Here is a 21470-nt window from a genome sequence, read left to right on the forward strand (position 1 = left end):
CGCTGGCATTGTACACCGTCGCGGTAGGCGGTCGGAGACCGCGGCGCAATGCTGCATTGCTTAACATTGGACCCTATGGGTCCCAGGAGCCAATGACGATGTAGGCCAGTGGTGATGGTACGCACCGCTGTGGACGTGACTGCCATTTTCTATAACTTCAATCACTCTATACCTGATCTTCGACAGGAGAGGACCAACACTGCAAGTGCTGCTGTGACCTCAGTCTGGAAAAGACTATGGCTCGTGCGTCTGGGGAAAGGGCCCCTGCCTTCACATCGGAGGAGTTGGAGAAGCTCGTTGATGGGGTCCTCCCCCAGTACACTCTACTCTACGGTCCTCCAGACAAACAGGTAAGTACACAGGGAGCATGTTGTATGGGCTATGCCTCTGTGGAGAGGGCTGGATGTAAGAAGGAAGGGGGCAGAGTGCTGCGTGCATGTAAGACAGTGATTCCATGTGCCACATGGCAAGGGTAGGGATGGGGGCCACTCACTTTGAAGGTGCAGTTGGTAATGACTTCTCTTCTTCCCCTGTACATTTCATGTAGGTCAGCGCCCACCAGAAGAAAGATATTTGGCGTGCCATCGCCAAGGACGTCCGGACCTTGGGGGTCTACCACAGACGGAGCACCCACTGCCGGAAAAGATGGGAGGACATTCGCCGCTGGAGCAAGAAGGCGGCGGAGGCTCAGCTGGGGATGGTCTCCCAACGTGGGAGGGGTGCCCGTCGAACCATGACCCCCCCTGATGTTTATAGCTGGCGGTGGCCTACCAGAGTTGGATGGGCGCTTGAGGACATCACAGCAGACACAAGGGGGTGAGTACACTCTCATCCAGCTGACTTTGCACGCAATGGAGTTGTCTGGGTGGGGGAGGAGGGCTGTGGGTTTCCCTAGGCCAGTGCGAGTTCCGTAGGCTAGGCCCTTCCGTAAGGCATGGTCCTGTGGCCCCCCCACCCCACCTCTGTAGAGTGCCAAGTACAGCTATTCATGCCCCTGTGTCATCTATGTGTGCAGATGTCGTCCATAGCCTTGTAGGCCATTTCCCAGGAATTGCACTGTGGAGCCCAAGAGCGCAGCGTAGTGCAGGGGGCCTCTGTGTCTGTCTTGTCCGCCATCGGTAGCGGTAATCCATGCACTCAACATGTCTTTCTTCTGTCTCTCCCCCCCACCCCTTTTTTTGGTCTTTCTGTTCTTGTGTGCATTAGCATCATCAGGCAGAGGAGCAGTGGCACCGGAGCACAAGGGAGCTGCATCCCACATGGCCCTGGAGGGCGAGGCTACAGACTCGGAATTCACCAGTGGACAGAGGGCGAGGGGAGCTCCACGTCGGGGACAGAAGCTGACACCAGCGACACGGACTCATCCTCTGATGGGAGCTCCCTTGTGGTGGCGGCAACAACTGTGCCCCCCGCATCTACAGGTACAGCCGCCACCCCCCTACCAGCACCGCCCTCCCAGCAGCCCCTCAGCCTTCGCCCCGTGCCCGCTCACCCAGGAGAGTGGGCATCACCTTCGCTCCAGGCACCTCAGGCCCTGCCCCAGTCACCTCTGCTGCCCTCAGTGAGGAGGCCATTGACCTCCTCAGGTCCCTCACTGTTGGGCAGTCTACCATTTTGAATGCCATCCAGGGTGTAGAAAGGCAGTTGCAACAAACTAATGCATTCTTGGAGGGCATTCATTCTGGTCAGGCGGCCCTTCACCGAGCTTTTCAAACTCTGGCCTCAGTACTGATGGCAGCCATTGTCCCCATCTCTAGCCTCCCCCTCCAACTTCCTCCACCCAGAGCCAATCCCCTGTACCTCTGCCTATCCCAAGTACACCATCAGACCAGCCTGCACACACCTCAACATACAAGGGAAGCTCAGGCAAACATAAGCACCACACATCCCACAGGCACTCACTCAAGCAACACACACATGCAGACACACCAACATCCACTGCCTCCACTGTATCCCCCCTCCTTGTCGTCTCCCTCCTCCCTCCCAGTCTTGTCTACACTCACACCTGCATGCACTACCTCTACAGCCACTACGTCCCTTACCAGCACACCCCGCTCACGTGCACTCACCACCCCCACTACCATTCACACGTTCCGTGTCCTCTCCCAGTGTGTCTGTGACGCCCCCTCCCAAGATACACAAACACAGGCACACACCCACCCAACAGCCATCCACCCCACGACAGCCTCCAGCGCATGCACCTGCACCCAAAGTCACCAAACGTACACCTCCTACAACCACCACCTCTTCCTCCACTCTCAAACCCCCTCCAGCTACCCGTCCCAGTGTGTCCAAAATAATTTTCCTGTCCAGCCTTGACCTTTTTCCCACACCTCCCCCACCCCGTCCATCTCATAGGTCCCGAAGTAGCACCTCAGCCACAACATCTACGGGACCAGTGGTGCCTGTTGTCACAGGTATGTGGAGTGCACCGGCCAACAGGACAGCCAGTGTTGCACGGACCCACAGCACAGCCAGTACCCCCCCCCTGTGAAGCATCAGAAGTTGGCCAGTGCCCGGCGGGAGAGGCGGAAGACTCCAGCCACCAAAGCCGCTCACAGGGGGTCCCGGTGGGAGTGTGGACTCAGCTGTTACACCTCCCAAGGTGGGAAAATGCCACACAAAACCCGGCAAGTCTGGGAAGAGCTGCACGGTGGAGAAGACCGTCATCATCCCCGCTGCCCAGGAGGCCACCGCCAGCCCCAGCCCAGCTGCCCAGGAGGGCCCCGCCAGCCCCAGCCCAGCTGCCCAGGAGGGCCAGCCCCAGCCCAGCTGCCCAGGAGGGCCACGCCAGCCCCAGACCCAGCCCAGCTGCCCAGAAGGGCCCCGGCAGCCCCAGCCAAGCTGCCCAGGAGGGCCCCGGCAGCCCCAGCCCAGCTGCCCAGGAGGGCCCCGGCAGCCCCAGCCCAGCTGCCCAGGAGGGCCCCGCCCGCCCCAGCCCAGCTGCCCATGAGGCCACCACCAGCACAAGCCACGCTGGGCCACGAAGGACCCCCAGCACAAGCCCCGCTGGGCCACGAAGGACTGCAAGCACAAGCACCGCTGGGACATGAAGGACTGCCAGCACAAGCACCGTTGGGCCATGAAGGACCGCCAGCACAAGCCCCGCCGGATCATGAAGGACCGCCAACTCAAGCACCGCTGGGCCATGAAGGACCGCCAGCACAAGTCCCGCTGGGCCATGAAGGACAGCCAGCACAAGCACCACTGGGCCATGAAGGACCGCCAACTCAAGCACCGCTGGGACATGAAGGACTGCCAGCACAAGCACTGCTGGGCCATGAAGGACCGCCAGCACAAGCCCCGCTGGGCCATGAAGGACCGCCAGCACAAGCCCCGCTGGGCCATGAAGGACCGCCAGCACAAGCACCGCTGGGCCATGAAGGACCGCCAGCACAAGCACCGCTGGGCCATGAAGGACCGCCAGCACAAGTCCTGCTGGGCCATGAAGGACAGCCAGCACAAGCACCGCTGGGCCATGAAGGACCGCCAACTCAAGCACCGCTGGGCCATGAAGGACCGCCAACTCAAGCACCGATGGGCCATGAAGGATCGCCAACTCAAGCACCGCCAACTCAAGCACAGCTGAACAGGGCACCGCCAAATCAAGCACCGCTGAACAGGGCACCACCAAATCAAGCACCGCTGAACAGGGCACCGCCAACTCAAGCACCGCTGAACAGGGCACCGCCAACTCAAGCACCGCTGAACAGGGCACCGCCAAATCAAGAACTGCTAGCCCATGAGCAGCAGGGACACTGACGCAACTGGTCCGTCACGGGGTGAGTGATGCACTCTGGGCACCAGAGCCCCTCCAGAACCAGTGGAGACATGCATCCACTACCTCTGTCCTTCACAGGATAAAGCACTCTGGGCACCAGTCCCCCTCCAGAACCAGTGGAGACATGCATCCACTACCTCTGTCCTTCACAGGATGAAGCACTCTGGGCACCAGTCCCCCTCCAGAACCAGTGAAGACTGACATCCACTACCTCTGTCCTTCACAGGATGAAGCACTCTGGGCACCAGTCCCCCTCCAGAACCAGTGGAGACTGTTATTCACTTGAGAGACTGTGGCTTTGCACTCCTCAGGATATGGCAGTGGGCAACCCACCCACTGTAGAGACTTGAGAGACTGTGGCTTTGCACTCCCCAGGATATGGCAGTGGGCAACCCACCCACTGTAGAGACTTGAGACTGTGGCTTTGCACTCCCCAGGATATGGCAGTGGGCAACCCACCCACTGTAGAGACTTGAGAGACTGTGGCTTTGCACTCCCCAGGATGGAACAATGGGCAACCCACCCACTGTAGAGACTTGAGAGACTGTGGCTTTGCACTCCCCAGGATTGAACAGTGGGCATGGAGCCCCCTCGTGGATCTGTTGTCGTGCACTCATCCGGCTGAGGTGCCCCCCCTTCCCTTCCTTTCCCCCTGAGGTGCCTGTTGCATTTTATATCTGATGCCCCTGCAGTGTTCTCTCTGTTCTGATCGGGTATCAAGTGTGGGGCCTTGCCCATGCATTTTGGGCTCAGTGGTCCACGGACTATAAATGGTGCAATACCTGGACTTGTATTATTGGTATATATATTTGTTTATAGTGTATATATATATTTTTGAGTACTGGATTTTAATATATTACAATGGTTACACTCATTTCCTTTTGTCTTTGCATTCTTCCGGTGGGCTTGGGCGGTGTAACTGTAATGTATCAACATGTATTAGTGTGTGTGTTGTAGTGGGTGAGGGTGGGGGTGGGGGTGTTGCATGTGTGCGTCTCTGTTTTTTCCCTCCCCTGTGTCATAGGTGCAGTACTCACCATGGTCTTCGCAGGAAGACTATCGCAGGTAGAATTTGGAGTTCCGGGTCCACAGTGTCCTCGTGGGGTGTGTAGAGGTGAGCGTTTTTCCTTCGGAATTCCTGTTTCCGCCGTGTTTTTATCCACGGTGAATCCGCCCCGGAAAAGGTGGCGGATTGGCCTGTCATAATAGTGTGGGCGGTACATTGTCTTCCGCCTGTCTGTTGGCGGTGACCGCTGCGCTGTTTGTTTGTACCGCCGTGGCGGTCGGAGTGTTAAAGTGGCTGTCTTTGTTGGCGGTTTCCGCCACGGTCATAATTGCAATTTTTTTACCGCCGGCCTGTTGGCGGTCTTCCCCCCTCTTTAACACCGACCAGCAGGGTTGTAATGACCACCTAACTCTGTTGTGCTGCCTCTGTCGTCGGGGACGGCAGTCTTCTTGTGCCGATTTCCTATTGAGTGGGCTGGCGGCCCGGTGCGGTATTTGGGAGTGTGGCTGAGCTATGATGTTGAGACGCTTTGGATGGCTAATTATGGTACAGTTATGTCCTGGCTGGAAGACGGGATTGAGATGTGGTGCTCCTTGCCACTGTCACTGATAGGTCGAATTGCCATCGCCAAAATGATAGTGCTACCCAAAATCTAATACTTGTTTGTGAATCTCCCCCTACTCCTCACAGCGTGCTTTTTGAGGTGCCTTCGTTCAGCCATTATTCGTCTGGTTTGGGCAGACCGTCAACCTAGAATCGCATGGGAAAAGTTAACGCTTCCGTTTAAATTGGGAGGCCTTGCTGCTCCGGACATGGAGCTTTATTACCACTGTGCACGGGCCCATTTCACGTATTATTGGATGCGCCCTGTTCGCTACCTACCGCATCTCGCCCCTGAGAGTGACGCGGTTTGGCCGGACGACTTGATGTGAGTTTTCGGGGGCCTGTCTGGGCCTCGACCCCGGGGGTTCGATACAGTGGCGTGCACTATCAGGGCATGGACGGCTCTTTTGAAGCGATCTGGTGTGCGTGAGCCTTTCGCCCCGTCGATGGCAGTGGCTGCTGTGGCTGATGAGAGGCTGTTTCAAGACTCGCAACTGCAGAACTATCTCTGCGACTCAGACTTGTCTCTTTTAGAGGACTGGTTTGTGGATGGGTGGCTGATCTCCCCGGAGGGGGCTCTTGGAGACGGTTCTGATCGTGCGTTGCATCGGCTATATGTGTTGCGTGTGTGTGCATTGCTCCGAGCGCGATACTCTTGTCTTCAAGAGTCCCCGTTGCCATGTCGTGTACTGGAGGTAGTGTGGAGTGCACAGAGGCCGAGGAAGCTAATCACCAAGCTATATGGCTGCATGCAGGACCAAAGGGGTGAGCTCGCAATGTCTGCTAAGGTAAAGTGGGAGGCGGATGTGGGTGAGGAAATCTCTGATGAGACATGGAAGAAGTGCTGTGCGCAGATGAGGGCGCTATCGCCAAACTACAGGCTGCAATTCATTCACTTTAAATTTTTACAGCATCTCTATTATACTCCTCCCAGCCTGTATGTAATGGGGCTACGTGCGGATGGTTCCTGCGAATGATGTCATGCTCCGGATGCTGACTTTTTTCCACTTGGTGTGGCAATGTGGGGAAGTGCAGGATTTCTGGCTGGAAGTCATGCATGCGATTGTGGAAATGACTGGTCTAGAGCTGGCTCCCTCTCCTGTGTTGGCGGTGCTGGGAAGTGTGGATGCAGTTCCGCTGGCTCAGAGGAAACTGGTGGGCATATTGATGCTTTTGGCAAAGCGTAGAGTCGCGATCTGCTGGGGACCCGGCCAGCCTCCTCGGGTCTGACTGTTTGCGTGGTGCTGCTTTTTGCGGAGAACAGTTGTCGACCTTCGGGGAGCTGCCACCTGAGGGTTCTAGGCCACAAGACATTTGGGGGCCTCTGCGCTCTTACCTGCAGATTGCTTATTGAGTGCTATGCGCTAGATCCAATTGGCCATTCATTTGGGAAATGATTTGTGTCGCCTTGCCTGTGTGTTGCTGCGAGCTGTGGGATGTTTGCCAGTGCCGACTTGCCCATTCCGGCTTCCTTTCTATATCTATGTTGGGTGTATTTGTTCTTTGCTCCTCGAATGACGACAGTTATTGTTCGTGGCCCCTCATTTTTGCTCACTGGGGACTGCTTTGATTGTAATATTGCCGAATTCTGTCGCACTTGAACTGAGAAGGGGACTCGTCCTCCTGGGCCATTCTTCGTGTAAGCAATTGGAGATGTTTTTACTGCGGTGTACAGACGGGGTTCCTTTTGCATTAATGTTGTTTTGAAAGAGGGGTATCTTTGTTGTTGTTAATTTAAAACGCATAAATAAATAAATACATAAATTGTAAAAAAGTATGTTGAAAGCTGCACTGTCAAGCTAGAGCTACAATCCATATACTAGCTATCGGAACTCACTCAACCTATTTTAAATAAACACATTTGCCTTCTGCCTAAACTGGACAGTCTTGAAGGCTTTGAAAAGGGGAGTTTCTTAAGAATGAAAAATTTATTTGATAGGCGAAATATGCAAAAACCTATTTAACATCACCAGTCTTGTGCAAATAACACACTGTTACGAATAGGGTAACTAAATACGAGGCACAGGAACTCAAACCTTCAGAAACAGATGCAGGGAGGAGGGGGCAGAGGCCATGAAATATCGGACTCGTGTATATTTCTTGTTTCCACAGGTAAATAAGCATTGGCAGCACCCACGGGTATGGACTTGGCATGTTGGTGCAATGATTAGGGTTTTTTTTGCAAACATACACCACACAAAGAAAGCACAAGGCCACATAAATGTGGCCACCACATGATTGCAATAAAAATGCTATATTAAAATAAACACCGAGGTAGCTGGTTTACTAGTGATTACAAAAAAAAAAATAACACACACATTTTACTATTTATTTTATGAAAGTGACAAGAAACTATCACCCAATCAAGAACTTATTATAAAGTTAGAGATTATAAAAAATACATTTAAGAAGTACACTTTATTACAGCTTTATCGCTGAAGAGAATGGATCTATTTTTAAGCAAATTTAAACAATGTGCACAAGCTTTGCACAAAGTGAAGAAGCCAGTGAGTAAAATGGGCTGCGCCATTACTGTATGCATTACTGTATACTGTGTTCAGCAGAAGCAAAATGTGAATGACAGTTCAACAGACCAATGTGTGATGCCTGTTGATCAAAACCCACTTATATAACTATACTATGTTTGAATGTCTGAAAATAACATTCTGGAGTCAAAGGCAAGATCTAAAAATGAGACCAGGACCAACAAAAGGCCAATCTCACCTCAACCAGGAGATTTGAGCACTCATTTTTACAACAGTACATTCTGGCATTAACGTAATCTGAAAATACTGTATGGGTGCTACTACACCACTGTAAAGCTGAAGTGAACGGCTATAACCAAATCGAACTCGAAGCGTATAGTATGAAGCTGCCTAAAATACCAACATTTGGTGACCCCGTGCTAACAGAAATTGATAGCAAACTAAGGGATATAGACTTCCAGCCACATAGTTCTGGGAATAATGTGTGTAGCTGCACTCTCAGACTCATAGATTACTCGTTGTCAGTCAACTTTTATTGTGAGATGACTGGTTCAGTAGACTGAGTTTGCTGGTAATGGAGAGATTGTCACATTTGCTCAACAAGACTTTCGTAATAATATGTGTACTGCTTTCATTTACATGTTAAACTAATTCAGGGTTGTATTATGTACTAAACGCATAAGAGATGTTTTGCGTAGTGTTAGACCTTAAAGTTTTCAAGGAGAGCTGCAGCATATCAAGTGTCTTGAAATCAGATCCAAAGGATGACCAGAGTGCCATTGGGTGCACTGGGTTATGGTAAACTTAAGCATTACCATTATGCCCGAAGAGTCCCAGTAGATCCCCCGGGATTATAAAGTGCCAGGTACCCCCCTTCACTTCCGTGCACAGTATCACCTGCCAGATGCAGTTTCTGCAGGTCATCCTGTAGTACGACTAAGCATTTTAGAGTTACACTATGTGGTGCTTACACTACCACACTCGCACCTGATACTTCTGTACCAATCTGGTATTAGAGAGCAACTCCTGTCAGCAGGTGTGGCAAAAATCGCAAGGTGGTATAAAAGCGTAGGCCTGGGCACTTACAATACTCAGGTTTGCCTACAATTAATACACTCTGGGCATTCTACTCTCTTGGTTTTCATTTGAACTCACACATCGTTTTCTATGTGAGCAAGTTGGCAGCTTTGGACATTCCAGTGTGTGGGGAACAATGGGGTTTGCTAGAGCAAGTCACATATCGAGTATGACTGAATTGTGTCTCATTCTACTCCATTTTACTGTTCTCTTGAAGACTATGTAGAAAGCCCCAAAGTTTCAAACGAGGCCTCCTTCTAAAGTCATGTTGTGAACAGCGTAGGCTGCAGAAGTGGTGGGTAGCAATTGTGCCCTTCCGCCTTGCCTCAACTCGACTACTGCCTTAGGCAATGATTTGGTTTCATTGGCTTGTGGCTAATTTCTGTTGGTTCTGGAGACTGGTACAGCTACTGCTGGGTGCATCTATTTGCTGCACTGAGCTGATCTGATCTGGGTGGCCTGCATTGCGGCCTTCTGGTCAACCTGCCTTCATGGTCTCACACAGCTGCATAGCTGCATCGGCATTCTATGACAAACAGGTAGGCCATTTTGGGATGTTTTTGCCCTTGTCTCCTTTGGTGCCACGTTCCCTTGAGTCCCGAGCTTTACTAGTTGCACGCTTTGGTTACCTAGGAAGCCAAGGGTGGGGAAGCAGTTGATTTTTGGACTAGAGAGCCGAGGGGACAAGAACTCGTCATCAGGCTCTTGTGAAGGTACAAATCTTCTTTATGGCAGTGATGGCAGCAGCAGATACTGGGATAAAATGCATTGACCTTTATGTGATTTTTATGTTGATTGTTTTTTCGAATTCTACGCACACTCTAAAGTGCGAAAACCAAGGAGGTAGTAGGTGGCAATGGTGCAGTGTATGACTCCAGCATAGAGAGTTGAGTCAAGTCAAGTCAAGTCAGAGCTGAGCAAAGTGAGATTCTCCTTTTCAGGGGAAGATCATATTAATTCTCATATATTTTTATTCTCTTCTTCAGTCGAAGATAATATCCACTCTCATATAAATATATTTTTTTAATATTGTGGTCACAGGCCCTAAACCTTCATCGGAACTTTACGTACCTGTTACAAAGTCAACTACGTGTCTTTCAGCTTAGCCTCCAGATGATTTAGGCCAGGTAGACACAGAATAACCTATCTCTCAACCCAATTATGGTGTAGAAGTGTTTTTCTGATGTGCAATTTTGGGGGACAAATTATTAGTGCAAATTACTTGTAGGGATGCATATTGTCATAACTGATGAATTAATAATGTTGCACTTGAAATTACTTGATTATTTTGTTTAGTAGTATAATTAATAATGTAATATAGTTATGCCACATTTTGCAAGGTACCATTGTTTAGCTCTTGCTCTTGTCATTCCCCTTTCCTATTCAGTGACCTGCTGCAAGCCATCTCGACCCACAGTTTCCGTGGAGCACAGAGTGCTGCCATTCAAGGGGCAATCTGCATTAGAGAGCATGTATTGTGAATGAACCTTTTCATTGTGTGCCTAATGTATAATTTTGAAGGATAGCTGCTGGACGTTCTGATGCAGGCGTGCAGCAGAAAATAATGATATGAGCAGTTGTATGAGAAATGTTTCCGGATTGCAATTGCTGAGGAAGCAAGCAGAATATTTCTCTTATCTTAAGAAATGGATTAGCGTCAATAAACTTTGATAATTAGTGTTCGTTTCTGAATTACCAATGGGATCTAACCATGATCATGCTGAATCTTCAGTATTATTAATTGTTTTGCGTAAACTGTGTGTAAAACCCATGGTTTTGGAGGTTCGGGAGACTTCTCATTTACTTCCCGAAAATCAGTCCAATTAGTTTGAGACTTTCTCTATACTCCCTTAGGATGATGTCGGTACTCTTTATGGGTTTGACACTTACAGTTTAGAGAGATTTCATTTACTATGATTTGTGATTCTTTATTCTGTATCTGAAACTTATTAATTCCTCTTCATTTTTATTGGCAATTTTGTAATAAATCTTTTAACTCTATTTTCAAACCAGAACTCAGTAATTAAATGGTTCCAGATTGTATTTTTTACTCTGCTAAATTAAGGTTTCATTAACACGGAGGGTAGTCTCTTACCGCAAAATCAACACAAAATCCTGGAGCCGAAAGAACTACCCAATGAAAAAATTGGGGTGCATAAAATATTGGTGTTCAGATGATTATTGGGGTTTGGCCCCCATGCTGATGTGGATTTAATAGCCATCGGTCCATATCTTCTGGCACATACAAATAATTTTATATTTGGAAACCTATTCCCAAATAAGGACAATGCTCAGCAAATGAATATAAAAATTCTATATCTGATTTCCAAACTAAAAGTAGTGCAGCCAATGGATAGATACCTTGTACAATTCATAAAGTATAATTTTTTCACCTGCTGTCTTCATTGTCCCCGAGACATATTTCCTTCAGTTGCTGTCTTTGCTATGATTTGGGCACATGTCGACAATGTAATTAATATGGTATTGATATATATCCTCCCTCAGAGGGCTTCTTTGGTTCTCACTCTATACACAAGGCCCATTATATTCTCCCAGATACCACCGCGTCGAAGACAAACTGCTGGAGAGTAGTTGCTTCAAAAGAGGTCAGACAGATATTTCCCATGTCAAAGACCACGTCAGATTTGCAACAATGATTAGCTGCTCTCCGCTCATCTAGTTCATCATTGAGGCTGGAGCAGAGACTGGAGCCATACACCTGAATCATGGAACATTAAGGGCTAAACAAAAAGATAAAAGGGTCCCATAGAGACAAAAATTCAGGCTTCAATATAATTGGTCAAACTGAAACTTGGCTAAAGCATGACCATGCCATTGTGGCTGCTACTCTAAACAAACAATATTTCCGCCAACCTACCGACCATCATTGTGCACAATGTTTAACACCCATGTTATAACATCTGATTATGCCCAAACGCCTTTAATGGAGTTGGACAAGATTTGATGGATTGATCTCTCTGCAATATGGAATACTCAACCCGATGTCGGAAGTAAAAAATCTTACTTAATTGGGCATTAAAGATTAAACTTACCCTAATAAACGGCTGTGTGAGGAATGATGCACAGGGTTCCTACTTTGGACTGGAGAATCATTAAAACTCAGTATTGATGGTTTTGCATTACAGTTAGACTATTACATAAAGAGTGAGAACTCACATACTACAAGAATTGAATGTTGAAATGGGAGGAACAGATAAGAATCAACGTAGACCATTTTTAACTGAATTTTAGGGGATTACCCCATCAGGCTACAGCATGGAGGAATTTGACCATCTAACATAAGTGTCAGACACAATTCACATTTCTTACATTAGACAAGAATCATCAGAGTAAAAAGCAGGCATGCAAAAGAACTGAAAATATTGAACAAAATGCAGTAGGTTTGTTTTTATGTTGCCTTCATGATTGGCATGGGAACTCCAAAAACTGGTGTCTTAGTGAACAAATTAACTTGGCACACATTTTCAAAAAGGTCATCATTATTACTTCTCCTCCTAACATGACACCATCCTACTCTGACCCAGTCGTTTTTTTGGTTCACACTGGAAATTATTTTAAAGCATAAGTCCAAGAGAGTGTGTATGGCAGACATACCCAATGGAGTATCCAATCTCTATATTTCAGACTACTCCTTCTGGACGGGCTAGAATACTATACTCTCTGTAAGGCTATAAGTGGGTTCAAAAAGTGGAAGGGCTCTCTAAAAGGGGCCTGGCCTAAGAAGATTAACTAGGAATCCTTTACAAGAGGCGGGACCGTGACTTAAACATGTAACTACATTTCTGAGCCTCCCACTTCATACCATCCAACAAGTATTTTGGTTCCTCTCTATGAGCTTTCTGTTAAGACATCCTGAAATATTGGACAATAAAGGGCATGCACCTAAAATAATTAAACCTATTGGCTTTGACAATGTTTGGTGGCAGTAACAGATAAGTGAGTAACAATAATTGTGTTGCGACTGTTTAGAATTAAAATTGGAGACTGGGTGTTAGTCACTATAAGATCCTTGCAAGGGGTGGTTGTTTTTGTGTGTCTCACAAACTCCCGTTCTTTCCTTCACCACACTTTCCTCTGCAATCTTAGACACATATACCCTTTTTCCCCTATATCTTTCTGATATCCTGCTAACTTCATCTCCTGCATATACATTCTTGTTTCGCCTTCACTATACCACCTGCTACATACACTATGCATCCACTCACCTCTAATGACTCAATTTTCTGTTAGCCATCAATATTCTGACAGCTGTCTAACTCCTTCACACACACACATATATATATATATATATATATATATATATATATATATATATATATATATATATATAAAAAAAAATCACAAATACATTTGGCACACACGACCATTGCCTTAGGTGATATGCGGAGGCCAATTATTAGATGTGCATGTTTTCTGAACATATTTATGACCAACTGAAAGGCACTGTGAGAAAGTGGACCTGCCTTCAGTTTAAACTTCAGAGCTCTCAAACATGGCCCATTATAAACACTCACAAACAACCTAACTCACACAGCCACCTAAACACTCAGTTGGCAGTACACACTGTACAAGAGTAATATGCTCCACGAAAAAAAAGACTACCACAGAAACAACATCCTGGAAAAAGCAGTACAGTACAACATGTGAAAAGTAATCAGGAACAAAAGCACTGACATCGACAGCCTTGTCGGTTTTTACATAATTGTTCAGAAATCGATCAGTGTTTTAGCCTCTAAAATTAAGGAGATTAATAAAATGTCCGACTGGGGCCAGTTTCAATTCCACTTTTTAATTAATTGAGCGTCTGAGACTAGCAGGGACCCACCCCACTGAAGCCCTGCTCTTTATTTGAGAATTGCACTGAATCTCAAACTATCCCCTTTCTCCTGGAGAAGGGAATCAAGCGCTGCTGTAAATTGTCACATTGCTCTGCAAAAATCCTCATACCTCCTATTTTATTAATTCCATCCTTTTTATTTTATTTTTTCCCGGGACTCCTCTTTCCACATTTTTCCTGCTTAAATTCACTCTTTTAAGATGTTTCTAATCTGTTAAAGGTTTTTTCAGAAATAATGAAGAAGTGAGAAGAGTTCATTAAGAAGTGCTCAGGTAACACCTCGTAGACTTCCCATGACTTTTGCTTTGTCCCAGTGCTTAATCGAAGCCAGTGGTACAAGTGGGACCCACTGGCACTCATTTTGGGGGTCCAGCACTTATGTTTTTGTCAACAACCTTTGATCCACAGCAAGAAACTAGCGGACCCCGTAATTCATGATTTTATTTTTTTATCATTGCTTTTCCCACCCCTTTGATATCCGACTGGGATTTTAAGGAGTCTTAGATCACCTGAAAAGGTTTTATGCACAACAATGAGACAAAGGTAACACAAAGTCACAGAACCATGAATGAAAGAGGGCAGCAATGGTTACCACATAGAATTTTCTTTCTTGTTCTCCGAATATCACCTTTTACAAGTGGTGTGCAAGTATAGTTGCAAAAAGGCATACAAAATTGTAGGATACTTTAGTTCACAGTGCCGTAATAGGCAGTTATCCTGGTATGGGACATATTTCATTTTGGTGCATAGATGAAGAATTTACGCCACAGAGATGTTTCTGGAGATCTTGGTGTAGGAGTTAAAGAATGAAAGCAATTAATTTCATTAGGTGAATAATCTTTCCTAATAACAGTGGCAGCACACGCAGGACAGGCTTTAGTGCTGGTGGCACCCGGTTCGACAATGTTTGTTGGCAACACACAATAACATCCTTCGCTATAGATTCCCTTGTTACCACCCTTTAACAATGTTGCCTGGAAATTGCTGGAGGCAAAGAAGCTGCAGCAGGTCTTTTACACCGACAATGGAATTTGAAAACAGCCTAATCACCCCTACACCCCTTATGCCCTCCCCCACCAAGTCAGCACCCGGGAACACACAGTAACCAGAGTTCAGTCAAAAGGGAAAAACGAATTATTCCAAAAGATACAAAATACAGAATTTGCCAAAAGGAGTACATCCTACTTTATGCCTATCTAGTCCCAAAAGTTGATTTTTAGGAAAGGTGGTTGAAAGCTCTGCTTTCAAGTTATTCTGCAAACACCTACATTTTGTGGTGAAGGCTTCCCCGTGACCTACTTTAAGGGACATAAGCAAAAGAGGACTCTAGCAAGCATCTGAGGTACAAGCAAGGCTGAATTAACCATTAAGCAAAATAAGCACATGCTTAGGGCATAAAGGTAACGGGGGCACCACAGACATTTCCATTGCCGGATTTATCGTGGACCTTGTGGTGCAAAAGTGCAAATGGTGCAGTTAAGCCAGTTTCCACAAAAAGGGGCCCGCAAAATAAAAGAAAAAAAATACACCCAATAATGAAAATGATAATAAAATAGTTATAATAGAGGTTAATGATATACATTAATCTTGTGAATAAAACAAATTTAGAATCTGGTAACTGCCATTTGGTGTGAATTTAAAAACGTGCAGATCTGTATGGATCATCAGCTGACTAACTGTGCACTTCACAAGATGAATTTGAAATGTATGAAGCAGACACAAAGGAAATGCAACCAGATGTTGATTACAAAGCAGCTCAGACTCGACAATGTATCAGAAAGAAGCTAAACAATGACAGATGCTGCATCAGAAATATAGCTGAATGCCAGAGCTAAATCCCGTATCACCACCTTTTACACAATTGTTGACAAACTTGAAACTGAGATGAGAAGAAGAGGAGAGATAATCATAGAAATAGCAGAGAGATTTTCTTTTCTAAGCAATATGCCACATAATGACACTTCATCATCTACTGATTTTTGCTTACCCAGAGGACTTGAACACTAATTTCTCAGCTGAGCTTCACCAGTTTCACCCATTTGTGCATCATCATAAGTTCAGTGCAGCAAAAAATGTAAAAAACTGATTTAGTCGTGGTGAACTTTATAAAAATAATTGTAAAAGGCAATACTGAGTGTGCCTTTCCAAATGTAGACATTTGCTTGTGTGTATTTTTACCATTACTGGTAACAAATTGCTCAGCTGAGTATTAATGTTCTCAGGTGTAATATATGAAAAATCCCAACATAACAACTATGGAACAAAGACCGCTGGTAGCCTCATCTTTATAGAAGCAGATGTGTTATGTAAGGCTAGTTTTGAGGGTCTGATCAAAGATATGCAACTAAAAAATTTAGGTGAAAACTTTTCAAATATAAAGTGGAAGTATACAAAAATAACCATTTTTCATCTTACTGTTTTGTTTCATTTAAAAAAAATATAATTTTTATTTTACGGTTTATTATTGTTTACATTTTGAATTGGATATATATGGGGGCACCAAAATCTTTTAAGTGCTGAAGACCTCTATAGGTCTTAATACGGTCTTGGATACAAAGCAAGTAACATGATGGGACTCCATACGGATTGATCTTGGTTACCGACGATAAACCACCATAACTTCACAAATGGTTAAACTACAAATGGGCAATGATCTATAAGACCTAAAACTTGAACTGCTGTAGCTCGATTCTGCCATCAAATGGAATAAGAGTTGTACTGTGCTTTATTTAATCATACTGTGATATTTGTGCATTGCAATTTCTGCATTTATTTTCTCCCTAATATTTGTTTCAATACTTGTTGTCAGAACTATGATTCACCAGAGAGTGCATATTATGTGCAGAAAGATTGTTGCTTTGCAACAGATATTACATGAACGATTCGGTTTGTGGTAAGTTTTTGGTACAAATCAAAAAAGAAGAATTATATAAACAGATTGCTCTGGATGGAAAAAGACAGAGCATTCAATTTTTGTTTTTGGTATCTTCTGGTGGAAAATTTTGATTCTTAACCAATTTGACAGAGGTGTGCATATTACCTTGTCTTTGTCCTTCTGAAGAACTGCACAGACCTCTTACCTTCCTGGCAAGTGTTTTTTTTAATCTAATTTAGGTTATGTAGGTAACATTCAATGTTCATTGTTTGTTTTCTCTTTCTGATGCTTACTACAGCAGTCTCAATATCTAGGACTAGTCACACCATCCTGCAGATCAGGCAACATTGAGTGCAGCATCTCAAATAATACAGGCTTGCTAAGCGTTCTGTTGTTTTAATGGAAGCGTTGCACTAAATACGTTCTATGGTCTTTAAAGCCCAGAGTGGCCATAAAGAGTATCTCTGGCTCAGGCGGGGTATGCCCAATTCCACATTCTTGAGGACACTGCACGCTTTCAAAATGGCAGTTCCTGGAAACTTTCAGGAGCCGCATGACTTTGTCTCTCAAAAGCGACAAAGTAGGAAGTGGTGGTGGTCCCTGCCTGGCTGCCACATGTATCTTGATGAATGAGCTAGCAGTCTGGCGTAGAGGCAACATTTATTTTAATGGCAGTTATGCAGAAAATGATAGCGGTCGCAGCAGAGACTGCTCTTAGGGCACAAGAAAACTATACACTTCCATCAGCAAAGATTCAAACACTACAGCCAACAGAAACTCCCATAGATGACACAGTCGAAGACAATAGAAGGGGTTGTTTTTTGCATGGCTGACAGCTCTGAGCTTTCAAGATCTGGGAGATAATCTTGGATTTTGCCCACCTGATTTAAGTGCTGAAGAGAAAGATTTATTCACCAAGTACCAACTGGTGTATCCAGAATCCTTACCACTGCACACCAAGGTGCATTGAATACTTGCTTATGAATGCAAAGACATTGATAAGTCATTGTTCCCTGGATTTCAATCTAAAACATACCCATTGGAGGGGTTTTCAGAAGAATTTCTGCCCATGGTGAAAATGGACTACCTTATTGCTCGTTTATCCTGCGAGGGCACGGTGGTATCAGAGGATACCCTTCAGTTTGATCAGACAGACAAAAAGGTGGAAGGAGCAATGAAAACGGGCCTATGTGGAACCAACCTTTTCTGTAAGAGTTAATACATATTTAACATATACAGTTCAATCCCTGTTCAGGGATTTCCAAACATTAGCTGAACAAGTTCATGAGGGTGTCAATTGTCCTGCTTTCTTGGTTACAATGGAACAGCACGTCTGCTTTTATCCAATGTGTTCTTTGACAATTCATGTACCTGAGCAGTGGGTTCGGGAGAAGGCATTGCAGCAAGTCACAACATATGGTTTTGCTCTTAGAAAGTGGATGCTGCACAAATACCAGCTCTATTGAATCTGTCCTTTGGAGGTTCTAAAATCTTTGGACAAAATCTGGACAAGGTGGTCAAAATATTGATTGGAAATAAAAAATGTATGGCCCCTGTTCGACCATTTACTATAGGCAGTGCTTTCGGATATTGTGCAGCCTTTGGTCCTGGCTAACCCAGAGTAACAGACAACCCTTTCATGGCAGGTGTTGAAGCCAGCGGCCCCCTGCTAGGAACAAGTCCAGATTTCAGCTTCCAGACACTACAATCCATATCCCTCCAAGAGCATGACTACTGAAATCTTCAAGTGAGAAGTGGTCTCCTCTTTTTCAGTCTCAAATGGCACCTTTCAGTAGCAGACACCTGGGCCAGACAAGTTGTTTCTGAGGGATATCATTTAAAGATCTCCATCCCTCCGGATCATATTTTCTGTCAATCCCCCTTCCGAGACATCCAGTTCAACATAAGGCTCTCCTCATGGGGATTTGACTTCTGCTGGAAATGCCAACTATATCTCTTCTTCCACCAAAGAGACATCTCGGTTTCTATTCCATCCTCTTCTTTGCGCAGAAAGTACCTGGAAACTTCTGTCTTGGGTTGGATCTCCAGGGGGTGAACCAACGTATTCCTCACAAACCATCCTAGATAGCAACTTCACAAAGCCAGCTGCAATTTATCAATCAAGGAGAGTTTCTAGCATTTCTGGATATGTTGGATGCCTACCTCATGTTTCCATTCACTTAGAGCATCAGAAATATCTATGCTTTCCAGTGGAAGGGGAGCATTATCAGTTCTGAGTGCTCCCATCCAGCCTTTCCTCAGCAGTAAGTGTTTTTACTAAGTTCTTGGTCCCATTGGTTTGTATTTTATATTCCACAGGAATTCAGGTCAACAGGCTAATTTCTTCTTTTCTTAAGGAGAAGCCTGTTAAGCACATTTGCAACCTTCTGATCAAGTACAGATTTCTGCTGAATTAAAATGAATCCAGTGTTCATCCAGGCTCTCCAAATCATCAAGTCACTACTGCAGACAGATGAGGGGAGTAGTTTATTCTGAATGAATGACAGGCCAAACTGATAATGCAGCTCTCCTTTCTACTAGCTTCTCAGTGAGAAGTACAGATCTCCTCTATACTAGCAAGACCCCATGTTCCAGGGATACTCTTGTTAAGAAGCCGTGGAGGATTTGGCTTTGAATTTGGCTATTCTTTCCTGGAGTCACCTCCATCTCTATCCCCTGGTACATCACCTTCTTTGTCACTGAGACCCCATGTCACAGGAATACGAGGCATTGGTTCCCATGACTCCAGAGATTTGTCCAGATATCCACTAGTGTCTAACGTGGAGGAACTTAAGCAAAGGACTCCATCAGGTTTCCCCTCCTTTGACAATCTCTACAACAGACACCAGTAGCAAGGTAGGGGGAGCTGTATAAGAAGGTTCCAAAGCCCAAAAAAGATGGAACAATATCAACAGTTCCCAATCATCCAAGTGGAGAAAACTAGCTGCGGTCTGGAAGGCTTCTTCGGTTTACCCCCTTTCAAAGGAATCGCTTTGTGTGATGGACAATTAGGTTGTAAGAGCCTACATTCAGCAAGGGGGGAGGGTTTGAAGACCGCTCTTTATTTCCTTTCCTGGAGGTTATGCCTCTGCTATGTCTAAGCCGAGATAAATCTCTCCTCTCTCTCTCGCTCGCCCTCTGTGGTTTATCGTTTGAGGAAGGAAAAAGTACCCTCCTGCCTCTCTCTCCGTCAGCAAATTATCCGCACATTTTGTTACAGGAGCTGAATCTATTTGTCAAGGAAAAGAATGCTTTGCTCCAGCAGTTTTGCAGTCTTGTTCCATCCACGAAAGCTTGAGCAACAGATGCCCTAGACACTCCTCAGCCTCGGGGTCTTTTCAATGCATTCCTGCCTTTTCCCCTGATTCCCAGGGGTTTAAAGAAGATCCAAGAGGATCTGGTGGAGATCCTCCTTGTACTACCAGTGTGGTACAGGAGGCCGAGGTTTCCTCTACTGCTGAAAATGGAGCAATGTCCTCATTGGCAGCAGTTTCCCCATTCATCCATCTCCTCTGAAAGTATCTCTGCTGAAGCCAAAGTCCCTCAAACATCTCTAGGGGGTATGGCTCTTGAGATGTTACCTCTTCTGACCCAGGGATGCTTTATTGAAGTAGCCTAGAGTATCATACTTTCCATGAAACCATCCACCCTCAATGCTTGCATTCATCACTGGCTAAACTCTGAGTCGTGGTGCAAAGAAAACTGTAGAGTTCTTAGGGACTGGTTCATGGTGGGATTAGTGGTTTCCACTATCAGAGCACAGAGGTATTGATTTAAGCTTTTAGGAGCGCTGATGTGGGCCAATTACTGGCCCTCGGGCTTCTAAAGATTTATTTTCTGCAAAGGCCTTTTACTCACTGTCCTGTCCCTTCCTGGGACCTTCCCCTGGAAATGCTCCATAGATTGGACATCTTTTGGGCTATTCCTATTTATCTAGGTGGGGGCGACTTTGTTCTGTTATTTACCAACTACGATCTTTAAGAAGTGGTCTTCGTCCCACAAATCCACAGTTTTTAGGAAGGCAATACAACACATATACGGTTGATTTGTTTTCGGTTAGGCAAGGTAAATTAATGAGAAGTATAGCTTCCTCATGGGCAATGTTTAGGGGATCCTCCTTACAACACATGTAACACCACCGCATGGACATTATCACATACCTTTGTATTACATTAATAACTTCAATTGGGTGGGGAAGCGTCCACAAAATGTGGTGCTCATATTTTGCCTTCTTTTCACCACCTATGATTTACTGAAATTCTTATTAAGTTCAGGGGTATAGCATCAGAATGTGTGGCGCCGCCTTTCTTTTTGGTTATGGGGAAAATAGGAGTCAATCACCTTTGGCTTTGGTATTGGTTCACTATGTAAGGACTAGGACAGGAACACAGACGAGGAGGTAATGGCTCGGTTACTTACTAGTAATCTTCATTACTCAGAGTCCAGGCCTTCCTGTCACATTCATGAGCGCCTCCCTACCCATTTTAGGGATGACTGATTCTTTTTATAACTATTTCTTGTTTTCTTTAAGTTTAATTCATTTAGAAGTGGTGCAAGTTCCTCCTTTTCTGCATTCTGGGATATGGCAGCCTTTTGGGGAAACATTTTTATTTGCTTCTGTGGAGCAGAGTAACTACTCACTACATAAGGGTTGTGACAGGAAGACCTGGACTGAAAAACGACGATTACTGGGAAGTAATCAGATCATTACTATTTATGAAAAATGATGTAAATGTTGCACCTTACAGTTTGTGTTTAGCTAAATCACTTTTTATTCTAGAACG

The 21470-nt window shown here is 45.6% G+C and overlaps 1 protein-coding gene across 1 annotated transcript in view; it reads right to left on the reverse strand.

Moving 5' to 3' along the window:
• Positions 1-21470, reverse strand: part of DLGAP2 (DLG associated protein 2) — a 3577612-nt gene that overhangs the window by 3445724 nt on the left and 110418 nt on the right. The gene's annotated exons all lie outside the window — the stretch shown is intronic.

The sequence above is a fragment of the Pleurodeles waltl genome, chromosome 5, assembly GCF_031143425.1.
Source record: "Pleurodeles waltl isolate 20211129_DDA chromosome 5, aPleWal1.hap1.20221129, whole genome shotgun sequence".
NCBI classification, from domain to species: Eukaryota; Metazoa; Chordata; class Amphibia; order Caudata; family Salamandridae; genus Pleurodeles; species Pleurodeles waltl.